Raw genomic sequence first — 18,203 nt, forward strand, 5'->3', positions numbered from 1 at the left:
GGACCTTCCTACCCTGCCATCATTACCCCTTACGTGTAAGTCTGTTTGTGTCGTCCTGGGGCGTGCTAATTAAGACTGTTTAAGACTGCACTGTGTTCTGCTGCTTCTTCTTCCCTTGTACATTTTTACCCTTTCGTTTCCTCTTTAATTATTGTTGTAATAAATTCCTGTGTTCTTCCTTACCTTTTGGTTTCTTCTTTCATTCGATCGTCTTTGTCTTTCTGTCCATTGGGTACCTGCGGCACGATTTGGCCAATCGCTCAGGATCGGGTTAGTCCTTTTGTTAATGGCTTGGGCTTCGGATTGCTAACTGCTCGGCAAATTCCATTTTGTTCGCGGTCCGAGCGGGAATTGTCTCCCTGCTTTGCGGAGAGATTGGCACTCAGGTATTTGGGACCTCCATTGACCAATCACCCTGGCCAATCTCGACCACAGAGGAGCGTTATAGTTTCCAGGATCGGGGGACGGCCAGCATAAAAGACAAGGGGATTAACCCCCTTGGTAACGGGAGTGCCGAACCCCGAATCCGCAACAATATATATATATATATATATATATATGTATATATATATATATATATATATATATATATATATATATATATATATATATATATATATATATACTGTATATATATATATATATATATATATATATATATATATATATATATATATATATATATATATATATATACAGACTTGGCATTTAATATGGATTTTTTTTTTTTTCTTGACTTGGGTTTCCTTTCTTAACTCAGTATATCAATCTAGTGAGTTTCTTTTACACTTTGGTGATTTATTTGTTAAAAGAACCATGTCACTGATTGTCTGTCGCAGCAAGAAGTCAACAACAGGATTATATCACAGGTGGCGTGGCAAAATGTACAGACAGGTGCATTTGATGATTGGCTTCACAGTCGGGTATACAACGGTTGTTGCGTTCTGAATTAGTGGAAAACAACTGCTGCACGTCTCCAAAAGTTATTGCTGCTTCCTCTGGAGATGGTCCATCAACTCGACAATGCCTGTTTGTCATGGAGTGATGGCTTTACGAAATTACGGCATGAAACAGCGTGCTATTGCTCGGCAGTATGGCATCACTCAAGGTCAGGTGTCAAAGATCCTGAAACGAAATGCTCAGAGGGGTTGTCCCTACTCCAATACCGAGGCCAGGACGTCCCTGCAGAACCACAAGGAGGGATGATCACCAGATGCACCGGTTAGTCCGCAATGGCCGTACCAAGTCAGCTAATCGGCTTAGGGCTGAGTGGCAGCAACTGACAAATGTGCCTGTATCCAGAAGGCTAGTCAACCAACGACTGGTTCAAGCAGGCTATCGTGCCAGGCGTCCCCTGAGAAAGCCACACCTGACCAGACAACACCGCCAGCGCCGATTGCAGTGGGCCAGAGAGCACCGTCAATGGCAACCAGGACACTGGAATCACGTGATCTTCAGTGACGAGTCTAGATTTCTGGTCTATCGTCAAGATGGTCACGTCTGAGTGTGCAGACAAGTGCATGAAGCCTACAACAAAGATTGTATAGTGCCAAGAGTCCAAGCTGGAGGTGGTGGGGTGACCGTTTGGGCTGCTTTTCATGCAGGGGGAAAAACTGACCTGGTTGTTCTGAATGGAAACCTGAACCAGTTCAAGTACAGGGCCATTCTGGAAGAAACATTGCTTCCATTTGCTGGTGCAGCCTTTCGAGGAAACTTTGGCTTCCAAGATGACAATGCACGGCCTCATCGTGCTCGCATGATCCAACACTTTCTTGCTGACCGTGGTGTAGAGCATATGGAGTGGCCTGCCATGTCCCCGGATATGAATCCGATAGAGAACTTGTGGGCAGAATTAACGCGTCAAATCGACCACTTGGACCAGCAGCCGACCTCTGTGCGTGAATTGCAGCAGGCTATTGTCACTGCATGGCAAGCGATTCCTGTCCAAACCTTGGCAAATCTCGTGAACAGCATGCCTCAACGTGTACGTACTCTCCTGAATGCTCGTGGAGGTTACACGAAGTACTGAACTGTAATTTTACTGTCCGTAATCCCAGTCGTAATTTAACTTTTGTTTTTGTTTTAAAAAATTTTTGGCTGATGCGCAAAATAAAGAGATACTTCTAGAAAACGTACAGAAGTTTAACACAGTACTGTCCATGAATTGAGTTCGATATCAGTTTACATCACTTTCAAGGATCAATTTATTTGTTTCGAAATGTCAGATGTGGTTTTTGTTTCTTTTAAAGGTCACATTAACAAAATCTAGAATAATTTCAACATAATTCCAATGAACTTTTGGTTCGAAGACATCTTGAAAAGTTAGTTCACCCCCACAAAAAAAATATTCCATATTAAATGCCAAGTCTGTATATATATACTGAAACGCAAAAGAAACTTACCACCTTTGAAACCTTTAAATATCAACAATAACACTGCGTATAGTAAATGTGTGAACTTATTTGTGGACAATAGTGTCCTCACTGTCAGACAAAACGGTCACGGATGGTCACTTGAACCTTCAATGGTCACTTCATAGCACAGCTGTTGAACAGCCGTTTTGACTGTCAGTGATTAGCCAAGGGGTACAGGATGATTTTAATGAGCTGCACGTGATGTCTTGATATTGGCTTTAAAAAGGCCAGTGCAAAATGGGCATTTCAATCAACATGCCACGATTGTCAAGGGATCAACGGCAGCGTGCCCTGGGCATGCTGCAAGTCGGACTGAGCTACCGTGAGGTGGCATGTCGCCTTGGCTGTTCACAGCAGACGATATTGGCTCTGGTGGACAGAGACACCCTCCACAACGCTGCAGATGACAGACCTCGATCAGGGAGGCCAAGAGTCACCACTGCAAGGCAGGACAGGCAGATGGTCCGAAGTCACCTGCGGGATCGATTCCGTCCAGCATCCCGCACTGCGGCAGAAACTCCGGGGCATGCAAACCCATGGATCTCCAATGATACTGCACGAAGACGACTGCATGACTATGGTCTGACTGCCAGAAGACCATACAGAGGCCCCGTGATGACGGTTGCCCATCGCCGCAACCGTCAGAGATGGTGCCAGCAGCATCAGCGGTAGACCTTGGCGCAGTGGAACGAGGTCGCTTTCAGCGATGAGTCAAGGTTCTGTGTGGACAGTCCTGATGGGCGTGAGTGTGTCTGGAGAAGAACTGGCGAGCGATATGCCGATTGTTGCGTGCGTGAAGCCAACAGGTGGGGTGGCCCAAGTGTGATGGTGTGGGCTGCCATATCAGGCCGGTACAGGACGCCACTGGTGGTTGTGGATGGGAATCTTAACACCCAGCGGTATGTGGATAACATCCTTCGACCTCATCTGCTGCCATTCCTGCTAGACCACCCAGAACTGAGAACCTTTCAGCATGACAACGCTCGTCCCCATGCTGCTCGCTTTACCACTGCATTTCTCCAAGGCGAAAACATCAACACCATGCAGTGGCCTGCGCTCTCCCCTGACCTGAATCCCATAGAGCACCTGTGGGATGAGCTTGGGAGACGCGTAGTTGGCAGGGCCAGGACACGGGCAGAGCTGCTTCAGACATTGAGGACTGAGTGGGACAGAATCCAGCAGCAATCCATCCAAAGACTGGTAGGCAGTATACGCCGACGATGCACTGCCTGTATCCAAAACAATGGTGGCCATACACGCGATTGAAAGGGGACTGACATTGCACCATGTGCTGTTCTGTACTGTAGAACAAACTGATGAGATGGTGTATCTTGGTCAAAAACTTGACATGTCATCAATAAAATGCCAATGTTTCAATTAGCAATTGTTGGTTTGTTTTATTTTGAACTGTTACAATTTTATTACATTTCAAACAAGTGGTAAGTTTCTTTTGCGTTTTCTTTTTGAAGTTGGTCAAAATGGTCAAAATGGTCAAATTTTTAGGTCAAAATGCCCATTTTGCACTGGCCTTTTTAAAGCCAATATCAAGACATCACGTGCAGCTCATTAAAATCATCCCGTACCCCTTGGCTAATCACTGACAGTCAAAACGGCTGTTCAACAGCTGTGCAATGAAGTGACCATTGAAGGTTCAAGTGACCATCCGTGACCGTTTTGTCTGACAGTGAGGACACTATTGTCCACAAATAAGTTCACACATTTACTATACGCAGTGTTATTGTTGATATTTAAAGGTTTCAAAGGTGGTAAGTTTCTTTTGTGTTTTCGGTCTTTTTGAAGTTGGTCAAAATGGTCAAATCTTTCGGTCAAAATGCCCATTTTGCACTGGCCTTTTTAAAGCCAATATCAAGACATCACGTGCAGCTCATTAAAATCATCCCGTACCCCTTGGCTAATCACTGACAGTCAAAACGGCTGTTCAACAGCTGTGCTATGAAGTGACCATTGAAGGTTCAAGTGACCATCCGTGACCGTTTTGTCTGACAGCGAGGACACTATTGTCCACAAATAAGTTCACACATTTACTACACGCAGTGTTATTGTTGATATTTAAAGGTTTCAAAGGTGGTAAGTTTCTTTTGCGTTTCAGTATATATATATATATATATATATATAAGCACATTAAGACAACATGAGTTGGCAGATACTGATACCCCCTCCCCCCCCCCCCACCCCCACTCTTTTATTAATTTTTTTTTTCCCTCTGTCTTCTTTTTTTTGAGAATCAAATATGGTAACCCTATTTATCACAGCTTTAAGTGACGTTTACAAATCTCCTCCAAAACTGTAAGCGTTTCTGTTGTTGTAGAGTACAGACCAGGACATCATATTTCAGCTTCTCACAGCGATCAACCAGAAGCAGACCAATTCAAGGCGGTTTGAAATAATGACGTCAGCTCTCGCGTGGTCCTATTGCTGTCACGTGACTCCCAGTGGGACGGTACTTCGTATCTGGTGCACGATATTCCTGGTGCACGATACTTCGTATCTGGTGCACGATATTCCACGTGCACGATACTTCGTATCTAGTCCTGTAGTAAGAGTTCCGTGGCCCAAACGTAGCTCTATATTCACTCAATGAGCAAGGATAATAGTTGCGGTGCCTCTAATTTATAGTAGACCAGCTATTTATGAAAAAGTGCTCTAAAAAAACTTTGGATGGCATTTTCTGTTAAAAGCAGGCATCCATGCTGGATCACTTGGTTGGGGTGTGTGGAAAATTATGTGGGTGGATGCCACCCTGGATTTTGACGTTGAAGGTCATTTTCAAGGTCAAATGGACCTAAAACATGCAAAAATGGGTATATCGTTAACCTATTTTTAATAACAGTTTCTGTTGCACTTAGAAATTTATAACCTTATTAGATCAATTGCCCGTAGGATGTAGAAGAATATGTGAGTCGATTCCACCCTCAATGTTGACCTTGAAGGTACTTTTCAAGGTCAAATCGACCAAAAAGTGCTAAAAATGGGTATTTGCGAGCCTATATTTTATATTACAATAACTTTCTGTTGAATGTAGAAACAGGCATCTGCATTGCATCAATTGCCTGTAGGTTGGGAACAAATAAGTGGTTGGATGCAACCCTGGTTTTTGACCTTCAAGGTCAATTTCTAGGTCAATTGACCCCCGAAAATAGAAAAAAAAGGATATTTTCTCGCCTATGTTGCGACAGCATTTTCTGTTGTGGGTAGTAACAGGCATCCATGTTGAATGCTTGGGTTGTGTGGAAAGCTTGTGAAAAAGTGGTGTTCTTTGTCAGACCTGAAAATAAACACAGTGATATCATTATAAATAAATAATTATAAATAAATAATCGTGAATTTATACTTCAATTGTACAAAGGTATCACATAATTTTGTATGAAAAAATGTGAAAGAAAATATTGTCTCAAAATGTTTGTCAAATGTGTTGTGTGGACTGAATGAATCGATGATTTGTGGACTGAATCCGGCGTGTATGCCACAAACACCACTGAGACCATGATAGAGGGAAAAGCATACTACCGTGCTGTCCGGGGTCACAGGCTGACCGTTGGCATATGAAGCACTTTGGCATATCCTGTGGCCACAGTTTGAGATCTGGTTGGTAGAAAATGGTCATGCCGATGATGCTAAATTCAAGGAACTGGCCCAGCTGGTGTCTCAGAAGTTCAGACAGAAAGACGGTAACCGGGACGATCTCAACACGGCCGTGTACAAGCTATCACAAGTTCTAGGAGGTACCAACATCCAAGACCTCCTGGAAGAATTTTCTGCGCAATATGCAGAGAACCCAAACTACAGATTCTGGTTGACGTACATGAAGATGGTGGAGGTCTTGTTAGACTTCATCCGAGCTGAAAGGGATGGCAACTGGAACCTGCACCTGGAGGCATTCGCTGGAATGCTACCGTGGCTCACAATATATGACCACACCAACTATGCACGATGGGGCCCAGTCTACTTGGGCACCAGAAGCACCAGAAGTACATGCAGAATTTCTCAAAGGAAACTTTGTGATGAAGAGAAGTCAACGGCGTTTCAACCAGGTCCCAGCTGATCAAGCCACAGAGTGGATCAACAGAACATGCAAGATACACAACGGCATTATTGGCATCACCAGAAACGACCAGGCCAGGGACAAGTTCTGCATCACATGGTCAGAGCGCTCACATATCTCCCACGAGACGAGGTGTCTCTTTGACCTTGAAGTTGACGAGGAAGAGACTACATTTGTACGCTCAGACACTCGTCCATCCAGCATGAAGCGTGATGCTGATGATGTCAAGAAGCTGATGACACAGCTACTCAGATTCGATGTGTTGAAGATGAAGGCATCAATGGCTTCTGATACAACAGAAGATGTAGAAGAATCAGAGATGACTGCCAGGGCCTCACTTGTCTCTTTGGCAACCAATGACATCGCCCCTTGTGAAGTGGAGACTGATCTGTTGACCGCACAAGACAGAGGGAAGCAGATGGTGATCAACAATATCAAGCAACGGCTGATTGATGAAACAGGCAAGTTTCATGATGTCCTCAAGAAGAACAACTCGAAGACGTTTGCGTACCTATACAAAGCAAATGTGTCCACAAGGCAGAGTGTGCAGTCGACCATCAAAGCTGACCGAAAGCTGATGCAGCGGCTGCTGAATGCCGTAAATGCTGGCCGGATAGTAGAGATACTAGAGGTTCTGAGGCATGCGCTTTCTCCAGTGCTGCTGGCATTGGCTAAGCCAGGGGGCGTGATGAACTCCACACCAAAGGCAGAGCTGATTACTATTCTGTCAGCTACAATGGAAATTCCTTCCGAAATTCCAGATGCTGACATGAAGGCATGCGTCCTGATCGATGGCCATGCCCTCATCCAAGCGATGGGAAAGCCTCATGGGTGCCACACATTGGGTGACTATGCTGCCGTCTTCCAGCAGTCAGTGACGAGGCACTTTGGTCAGCACACAACAAGGGTCGACATTGTGTTTGACCGCTACATTGGAGTCCACTCTACAAAGGCAGCTACAAGAGCCAAGAGACTTGGGAAGAAGAAGCCCATACAGAAGATCATTAATGGTCCGCAAGTCCCACTCCTGCAGGTCTGGAACCAGTTTGTTGCATTGGATGAGAACAAGGCCAGCCTTGCACGCTTTCTTTCAGAATCCCTCATGAAAAGTGCGAAGGAGCTGCCACAAAGATACGAGCTGGTCGTAGGAGGCGGTTTCGCTGATGTCAAAGATGCAAGATCAACCAGGAGAGATGAAGTCAGACTCCATGGAAACCACGAAGAAGCAGACACAAGGCTGATCCTGCATGGATGCGAGGCAGTTGCTGCAGGCTATGAAAGAGTGCTGGTGATCTGCAGAGACACTGATGTCGTGGTACTCTTGGTGCACTTCCTGACGCCGAAGGCATGCCAGGTATGGATGGTTTCAGGCACTGCGAAGAAGCAGAAGTGTTATCCACTGCACACCATATCGGAGAAGCTTCCACAGCATTTGAAGGAGAACCTGGTCAGCTTCCATGCTCTCACTGGGTGCGATACGTCATCATCCTTCATGGGCCATGGGAAACAATCATGCTGGAAAACCTTCCAGAAACAGCCAAATCTTGACAGTGGGGTTGGGCGTGATGGAACCCTGGAGAACGTTGAGCGGTTCGTTTGCCACCTGTATGGCACTGCAGAGCAACCCACCATTGATCACGCTCGGCTACATCTGTTTGCTAAAGGCAAGAAGGGCCTTGAAATGCTGCCCCAAACGAAAGATGCCCTGGAGCTACACATAGCTCGTACTAACTACCAGGCCAAGATATGGTTACAGGCAGACCAGGAGAACATCATAGTCCCCTCTCCAAGTGAAACACCAGGATGGAAGCTGGAGTCTGGTAATCTGCAGGTAATCTGGACCAGGCTGCCATCTGTTCCAGGTGCCTGCAATCCCTGCATCCAACTTGTCACCTGTGGATGCAAATCAAAGTGCAGAACTGCTCGTTGCAGCTGTTACAGACAGGACCTCAAGTGCACCACTGCCTGTGGCTGTGACGCCATTGACTGCTGCAATCCTGCAGGCCAGTGAACACTTAAACATTTGCAGGATATCAAGCACATCAAATCATGCCCAAAGACACTTGTGCATTCACCTATTAGTATAGTTAGTGAGAAAATGCCTATTTTAAACATTATTCTTTGTTCAATTTGACCTTGAAAATGACCTTCAAGGTCAAAATCCAGGGTGACATCCACCCTCATATTTTTGGCCATCCCACAGGCAATTGATTTAGTATGGATGCCTGCTTGGACATGCAACACAAAAATAACAGAGAAAATACCTGTTTTTACCCTTTTTTTGGTACATTTGACCTTGAAAATGACCTTCAAGGTCAAAATCCAGGGTGGCATCCACCCACATTTTTTTGGCCACCCCACAGGCAATTGATTTAGTATGGATGCCTGCTTGGACATGCACCAGAAAATGCTGTAAAAAAATAACAGAAAATACCTGTTTTTACCTTTTTTTGGCCTATTTGACCTTGAAAATGACCTTCAAGGTCAAAATCCAGGGTGACATCCACCCTCATATTTTTGGCCATCCCACAGGCAATTGATTTCGTATGGATGCCTGCTTGGACATGCAACAGAAAATGCTGCAAAAAAAAATAACAGAGAAAATACCTGTTTTTACCCTTTTTTGGTACATTTGACCTTGAAAATGACCTTCAAGGTCAAAATCCAGGGTGGCATCCACCCACATTTTTTTCCACATCCCCAAGCAATAATTGATCCAGCATGGATGCCTGCTTTTAACAGGAAATGCCACCCAAAGATTTTTTGTGTGACTTGGCTGGTCCACTATTATTGAGAAGTCACCTGGAAGCAAAAGTTAACCCTCTGCTGAGTGTGACGTCACCTCGAGCTCACGGAACCCATCGAACGGGCACAGCGCATGCGCATAATCACGTTCACAGTAAAATTACGCCGTGCTTTCGTGCTTGTGCAAAAAGACGTAATAAAACAGTTTGGATAATACATAAATAAGGATCATCGTGAAGAAAAAGAACCCACTGCCGTGTCATTGTATCCGCAATGCCGTGACTCGGATTCGAACCGAGGTTGCTGCGGCCACAACGCAGAGTACTAACCACTATACGATCACGGCGAGCTACGTGGGCACGGAAAAAACAAGCCGGAAAACATCTAGATAGCATGACAGTGTACTAGTTACCGCTTATTATTTACTTATTACGTATGCAAATTGAGGTTGGGGGCCGGATGTAATGTGAATATGTATTGGTGTTGAAGGGAAGATGAAATTGGATTCGAGCGTGACAGAGCGAAAGGAAGGTAGGAGTTTGTATTGGGATTGGAAGTTGTTCGGACTAAGAGGAGGAAAAAGTGGGATGACTGAGATGGAGTCAACGAAAAGGAGTAGGGCTAAAGGAAATGCCTCATTGAAATTAATCGTTATATCATGGGTCGTGCTTTAATTGATTTGACTAAGTGTGTGTTATATTTCCAATAGGATTGTCGAGTGCTCGGCAAGCGGCTTAAGCACTCCAACGAAACCGTTGATATAATATGAACGGCTGGCTAGGCAAGCTGATTGGTAATGGAACATACTTCTGGCTACTTTGAGCCGCACATAAAACAAAAAACAACTTTATGTCTCGCACACAACAACACGCAAACTTCAGGTAGTTACAACATAAACAAACAAACAACACACAAACTTCAGGTAGTTACAACACAAACAAACAACACACAAACTTCAGGTAGTTACAACACAAACAAACAACACGCAAACTTCAGGTAGTTACAACACAAACAAACAACACGCAAACTTCAGGTAGTTACAACACAAACAAACAACACGCAAACTTCAGGTAGTTACAACACAAACAAACAACACACAAACTTCAGGTAGTTACAACACAAACAAACAACACACAAACTGCAGGTAGTTACAACACAAACAAACAACACGCAAACTTCAGGTAGTTACAACACAAACAAACAACACGCAAACTTCAGGTAGTTACAACACAAACAAACAACACACAAACTTCAGGTAGTTACAACACAAACAAACAACACACAAACTGCAGGTAGTTACAACACAAACAAACAACACGCAAACTTCAGGTAGTTACAACACAAACAAACAACACACAAACTTCAGGTAGTTACAACACAAACAAACAACACGCAAACTTCAGGTAGTTACAACACAAACAAACAACACGCAAACTTCAGGTAGTTACAACACAAACAAACAACACGCAAACTTCAGGTAGTTACAACACAAACAAACAATACACAAACTTCAGGTAGTTACAACACAAACAAACAACACACAAACTTCAGGTAGTTACAACACAAACAAACAACACGCAAACTTCAGGTAGTTACAACACAAACAAACAACACACAAACTTCAGGTAGTTACAACACAAACAAACAACACACAAACTTCAGGTAGTTACAACACAAACAAACAACACACAAACTTCAGGTAGTTACAACACAAACAAACAACACACAAACTTCAGGTAGTTACATCAATTATAAGGACACTCGTGGACAATAAACAAACATCTGCGGTATTTGAACTTGAGCTCGGGGTACAAATGTGAACAGGCCAACAAACAAACACACATACATACATACACATATGCACACACATACATGCATATACACACACACACACACACACACACACACACACACACACACACACACAAGGCGGTACCCATAGGGAGAAACAACCCCAGACAGGAGTACAGACGGTACGAATCAATTGTTACAGTTCAGAAAGTCAATCAGAACAAAATTTTGGGAGCTCTAGTGGACAGGAAATTGAAATTCCACGACATTCCACAAGATCATACTCATTCGTTCCTCTTTCTTTCCCACCTGTGGACCCACCTTCCACACTCTCTTTGATCTCATTCTTTCCTCCAGGTCATCAAGACAACTGTTCACCACCACCTCAGGTCATCCCCCATCCAAAACCATGATCTTTCTTACACCTGTTAAACCACCCTCACCCCTGCCAAACATTGTTTACGTACCCATCTTGTCCACCCCTTGCGTTCTCCCTTACCTACATCCTGTTATTTGTCTGTCTCCGTCTACCTTCTCCCTCCGCCCTGCTATTGGCGTTTCCCATTTCTCCTGCTTTTCCCTTTGTTGGGGGGCACGTTGTTGTGTCCTGATCTGTTCTGGGTCCAAGCTCTTCCACTAATCTAGACCATGTATGTAAAAAAGAGAGAAAAAAGCTTTGTACGACGCAGGGGGGCAAATTGGAAGTTTATATTGTGCCATTGACCATTGACGTGGTCAAAATATTGTGGTGTGGAAAATTTCGGGGCAATTGGCTGAGGCGTATGGATTGTATTTAAAAAATCAACACAAAAACTTCACAGAGACAACTCGCTTTTATATATACTCAAAGAGTACCCGCCCAATGGACAATCTTTTTCCAAGCATATAACACGTTCTTCTGACATGTACCTTTTTGGGCGGTGTATAGGAAACAGACTGCTCCCTCAGTCGCTCCCGAAAAAAAAAAAAAATAATAATCCGGGTTACGTGCATGAAGCAAAAAATGCCCACTGTTTATAACTGAAAACAATGGACTGGAAAACGTGGGGATAGGAATACTGCACTGTAAAGGGTGAGCACTTGTAATACCTGCTCCCACCTAGAGGCGGCGCTACGCGATACACATTTATATAGAGAATTTGCATCCCTTCTCCCCCACCCCCCAACACTACCAACAGATAGAAAAACACCCCAATACACTAATTGGGATCATGATCCCATGTAGCAAGTCTGGATGTAATCGGGCCAGAACTGTAGGAGGAGTAGGAGGAGTGGCGCGACAAACAAACACCGATCCATGAATTATAGTAAGGATCGATTAAAGATCGACCGTCCTGAAGCTACGTCCGCGTCTGATTTAATCTCCCGATTATTTATTTAATGCAAATGAGACGCCCTGCTCGTACTGTGGAGTTTCTACTATTTCTCAGAGTTATATATATATATTGATCCCAATGTGGCAAAGTAAAATGCTGTACCCGCCCAATGCATTAAGTGACTCGTGACCGTGAAATTATAAATTTGATCAATGTGGAGCCAAAAAAGCTCATTTAGGCTTAACAGCAAGTTGTGGCCAAGTTAAAACCTGCAGTCCTTTGTTTACTCTGTTCGGCCCTTTAATTGTTTTCGTAAAGTCACGAGACAGGGGCGGGGACTGAGGTGAGCGCGAGACCCCGCTCGGACAGGTTTGCACGGAAAGTGATAAACGCTGCTCTCGACAAAACGGCACTTTTGCAAAAACACATCCTGTAAAACTTCACCAATAGTATAACCGCCTTGGAGGCGATATTGACTGGGGGCGATATCCCATACAGCGTGAATGTGTGCCTTGAAAGCACCTGTACTCTATATAAGTTATCGGCTCTCGCTGTCACGTGATGCGGCATCGACATGGCGGCGGCCTGAGTGGCTTCGCCTGGGCGCGCAAATCGGTGCGGGTGAGGACCCAGGAGGAGGAAGAGTGAATTAGAGTGAACGATTGGTGAGCAGGTTAGTTTGTGTCCTTCATTTCGTTCATTCAATATTTTTATTTTAAATGCGCGTGAACGACACAGGTGGCTCTTCCGTAGAAGTGTCCGGGATGTGTATATCGTACATGGCGAAGTCGTATTCACCACCAGCTCTCTTATCTGGCTTTTCCATTCCTCTGGTGCCTCATACGAACTTCCCTGAGCGGCGATGGTGGGTCGTGTGTGACGATTGAAACTGTTTGTGCTCGGAGTTACTTTTCAGGGCGTTTCGATGGCGGGATCGCTGTAAGAGTAAGTCGGAGGAGATTTTAAATCTCTTGGTTAGATGAGAATCTATGTACTACTACTACGACTACTTTACCTCATTCTTCCTTCACAGAGTGTCGATGCTGCCGGAGCAGTTTCTCGGCAAGTATTATGCTGGGTGGTTTGCCAATGCCTTCCCATGAAGCCATCAGGGCACAAAGTAGTAATTTTCCTTAGGGTGCCGGAGATCGATCGCCTACTCAAAGCGAAGGACGTCCTGGTGTCAGTAACGGCCACCAACTAATGCCAGAAGACGGGATTCCCAGTTTTAACGTCCATCCGCGACACACACACACACACACACACACACACACACACACACACACACACATACACATACACATACACATACACATACACACACACACTAACACACATATACACACACACACACAGTAACACACCCAAAGTAACACTAACACACACACAGTAACACACACACACACACAGTAACACACACACACACAGTAACACACACACACACAGTAACACACACACACACAGTAACACACACACACACACAGTAACACACACACACACACAGTAACACACACACGCACAGTAACACACACACGCACAGTAACACACACACGCACAGTAACACACACACACAGTAACACACACGCACAGTAACACACATGCACACAGTAACACACACACACACAGTAACACACACACACATTAACACACACACACACACAGTAACACACACACACACAGTAACACACACACACACACACAGTAACACACACACACACAGTAACACACACACACAGTGACACACACACACACAGTAACACACACACACAGTAACACACACACAGTAACGCACACAGTAACACACACACACAGGAACACACACACACACACAGTAACACACACAGTAACACACACACAGTAACACACACACAGTAACACACACACAGTAACACACACACACACAGTAACACACACACACACACAGTAACACGCACACACACACGGTAACACACACACAGTAACACACACACACACACACAGTAATACACACACACAGTAACACACACACACAGTAACACACATACACACACCCACAGTAACACATACACACATAGTGACACATACACACACATACACACATAGTAACACATACACACACAGTAACACACACATACACAGCAACATACACATACACAGTAATACACATACACAGTAACACACACATACACAGTAACACACACACACAGTAACACACACACACAGTAACACACACACACACAGTAACACAGTAACACACACACAGTAACACACACACAGTAACACACACACACACAGTAACACACACACACACACAGTAACACACACACACAGTAACACACACACACAGTAACACACACACACACAGTAACACACACACACAGTAACACACACACACAGTAACACACACACACACACACACACACACACACACACACACACACACACACACACACACACACACACACACACACATGCACACAGCAACACACACGCAGTAACACACACACACACACGCAGTAACACACACACACACACACACACACACACACACACACACACACACAGTAACACACACACAGTAACACACATACACACACACACAGTAACACATATACACACACAGTAACACATATACACACACACAGTAACACATATACACACACAGTAACACATACACACACAGTAACACATACACACACAGTAACACATAAACACACAGTAACACACACATACACAGTAACATACACATACACAGTAACACACATACACAGAAACACACACACACACAGTAACACACACACAGTAACACACGCACACACGCTAACACGTGCACACAGCAACACGTGTGCACACACGGCAACACGCGCGCGCACACAGCAACACGCGCGTGCACACAGCAACACACGCGCACACACATCAACACGCGCGCGCACACATCAACACGCGCGCACACACACAGCAACACACGCGCGCACACACAGCAACACGTGCGTGCACACACAGCAACACGCGCACCCACACACAGCAACACGCGCGCACAGCAACACACACACACACACACAGCAACAGGCGCGCACACACACACAGCAACAGGCACACACGCACACACAACAATGCGCGTGCGCGCACACACAACAACGCGCGTGCGCGCACACACAACAACGCGCGTGCGCGCACACACAACAACGCGCGTGCGCGCACACAGCAACACGCACGCGCGCACACAGCAACACGCGCGCGCGCACACAGCAACACGCGCGCGCGCACACAGCAACACGCACGCACACACAGCAACACATGCACACACACAGCAACACGCACGCACACACACACACAGCAACACGCACGCACACCCACAGCAACACGCGCGCACACACACACACAGCAACACAGGAAATCAGAGCTGTCTCCCTTGACATATCACGTGCCTTCGATACGGTCTGGCACCCTGCTCTGCTCACCAAACTCTCCTCCTATGGTATCCATGGAAATCTCCACGCATGGCTTGCGGACTTCCTCTCTGGTCATAGTCAACGTGTGGCCCTGAATGGATTTCTCTCATCTCCCCTTCCTGTTCAGGCTGGAGTTCCCCAAGGCAGTGTTCTGGTCTTCATCAATGACCTCTCCGACTCTCTGGAAAATCCTCTCTATCTCTTGGCTGATGACTTCACTGTCTGCCGTTCCATACCTCATCCCTCAGATCGGCAGTCTGCAGCCTCCTCACTCTCTGCAGACCTGGACAAAATCACAGACTGGTCAAACAAGTGGAACATGTCTTTCAATCCTGACAAATCTCACACTCTTACGATGTTGCTCCGCAAAGACCAATTGGTCAACCCTCCCATCTACTTTAACAACATTCCTCTCCAAGAAGTTCTGTCACTCAAGCTTTTGGGTCTCACAATCTGCCATGATCTTTCCTGGGGAAACAACATTTCCAAGCTGGCCTCCAAAGCCAGTCGCCGACTGGGCATCCTCCGTCGTGCAAAGTCCTTCCTTGGCACACCTGAGCTCCTCACCACATACAAGGCTTTCATCCGCAGCTCAATGGAATACTGCTCTCCCCTCTGGGCTGGTGCTCCTGCCTCACACCTGGCTCGGCTTCACGCTGTTGAAACCAAAGCTTTCAGAATCATTGGAATCTACCGCGATGAAGCTGATTGTGAGGGCCACTCACTCACTCACCGCAGGCAGGTAGGTGGTCTTTGTCTTCCACCGACTCCTATCCAACCTAGCTACCCAGCTCTGTCTGTGCCTCAAATATTCCTACAGGTCACACAAGATCTGTTAGTAACCCTCTTCTGGTGAAATTGCCAAAATCAAGACTCTCTGCTCACCTTCACTCTTTCATTCCTCTTTACTCCCGTGCCTGGAACAAACTCCCTCACTCTCTTCAATCCCACGCCTCCCTCCAGGTCTTTAAAACAGCTGTTCACCACCATCTCTTATCTTCCCCCATGCAAAACCTTGATCTTTTCTACCCCTGTTAATTCACCCCAGATCCACTTTTTTGAAATTCCGACTTCTTTCCTGGAAGTCCCAGCAGTGTCCATGTGTTTTACACCTCTCCCAGCCCCCTTCCCCTTCCCATGCCTCCCCCCCCCCCCCCAAGCCCTCTCCCCCTCACAGATCTCCCGATGTCCCTGTTCTCTGCTGTTGTACTCGTGGGCTTCCCTCTCTCTCCCCATCTTGTCTCCCGCTCCCTTTATTGTATGTTTTGTGTGTCCGTATTTTGTTGTTGTTGTTGTTTTGTGTGATTGATGTTGGTTCTCACACGAGCCTCGATCTTGTATTTAAAAAAAACAAAAACAGTAACACTAACACTAACACAGTAACACTAACACAGCAACACTAACACAGCAACACTAACACTGCAACACTAACACTGCAACACTGACACTGCAACACGGACACTGCAACACGGACACTGCAACACGGACACTGCAACACGGACACTGCAACACGGACACTGCAACACGGACACTGCAACACGGACACTGCAACACGGACACTGCAACACGGACACTGCAACACGGACACTGCAACACGGACACTGCAACACGGACACTGCAACACGGACACTGCAACACGGACACTGCAACACGGACACTGCAACACGGACACTGCAACACGGACACTGCAACACGGACACTGCAACACGGACACTGCAACACGGACACTGCAACACGGACACTGCAACACGGACACTGCAACACGGACACTGCAACACGGACACTGCAACACGGACACTGCAACACGGACACTGCAACACGGACACTGCAACACGGACACTGCAACACGGACACTGCAACACGGACACTGCAACACGGACACTGCAACACGGACACTGCAACACGGACACTGCAACACGGACACTGCAACACGGACACTGCAACACGGACACTGCAACACGGACACTGCAACACGGACACTGCAACACGGACACTGCAACACGGACACTGCAACACGGACACTGCAACACGGACACTGCAACACGGACACTGCAACACGGACACTGCAACACGGACACTGCAACACGGACACTGCAACACGGACACTGCAACACGGACACTGCAACACGGACACTGCAACACGGACACTGCAACACGGACACTGCAACACGGACACTGCAACACGGACACTGCAACACGGACACTGCAACACGGACACTGCAACACGGACACTGCAACACGGACACTGCAACACGGACACTGCAACACGGACACTGCAACACGGACACTGCAACACGGACACTGCAACACGGACACTGCAACACGGACACTGCAACACGGACACTGCAACACGGACACTGCAACACGGACACTGCAACACGGACACTGCAACACGGACACTGCAACACGGACACTGCAACACGGACACTGCAACACGGACACT

The 18,203-nt window shown here is 46.1% G+C and overlaps 1 protein-coding gene and 1 non-coding gene across 3 annotated transcripts in view; one reads left to right on the forward strand and one right to left on the reverse strand.

Moving 5' to 3' along the window:
- Window positions 1–9,496: 9,496 nt before the first annotated feature.
- TRNAH-GUG (transfer RNA histidin (anticodon GUG)) lies at window positions 9,497–9,568 on the reverse strand. The gene has a single exon. It is a non-coding gene; the product is annotated as a tRNA-His (tRNA).
- Window positions 9,569–12,882: 3,314 nt separating this feature from the next.
- Window positions 12,883–18,203, forward strand: part of DNAJC13 (DnaJ heat shock protein family (Hsp40) member C13) — an 88,468-nt gene continuing 83,147 nt past the window's right edge. For both annotated transcript variants that reach the window (XM_078780522.1, XM_068121022.2), the window contains exon 1: window positions 12,883–13,002. The gene's annotated coding sequence lies outside the window, so the exon portion shown is untranslated. The remainder of the gene's footprint in view (window positions 13,003–18,203) is intronic.

This window comes from Myxine glutinosa, chromosome 6, assembly GCF_964187855.1.
Source record: "Myxine glutinosa chromosome 6, kmMyxGlut1.1, whole genome shotgun sequence".
Lineage (NCBI taxonomy): Eukaryota > Metazoa > Chordata > Myxini > Myxiniformes > Myxinidae > Myxine > Myxine glutinosa.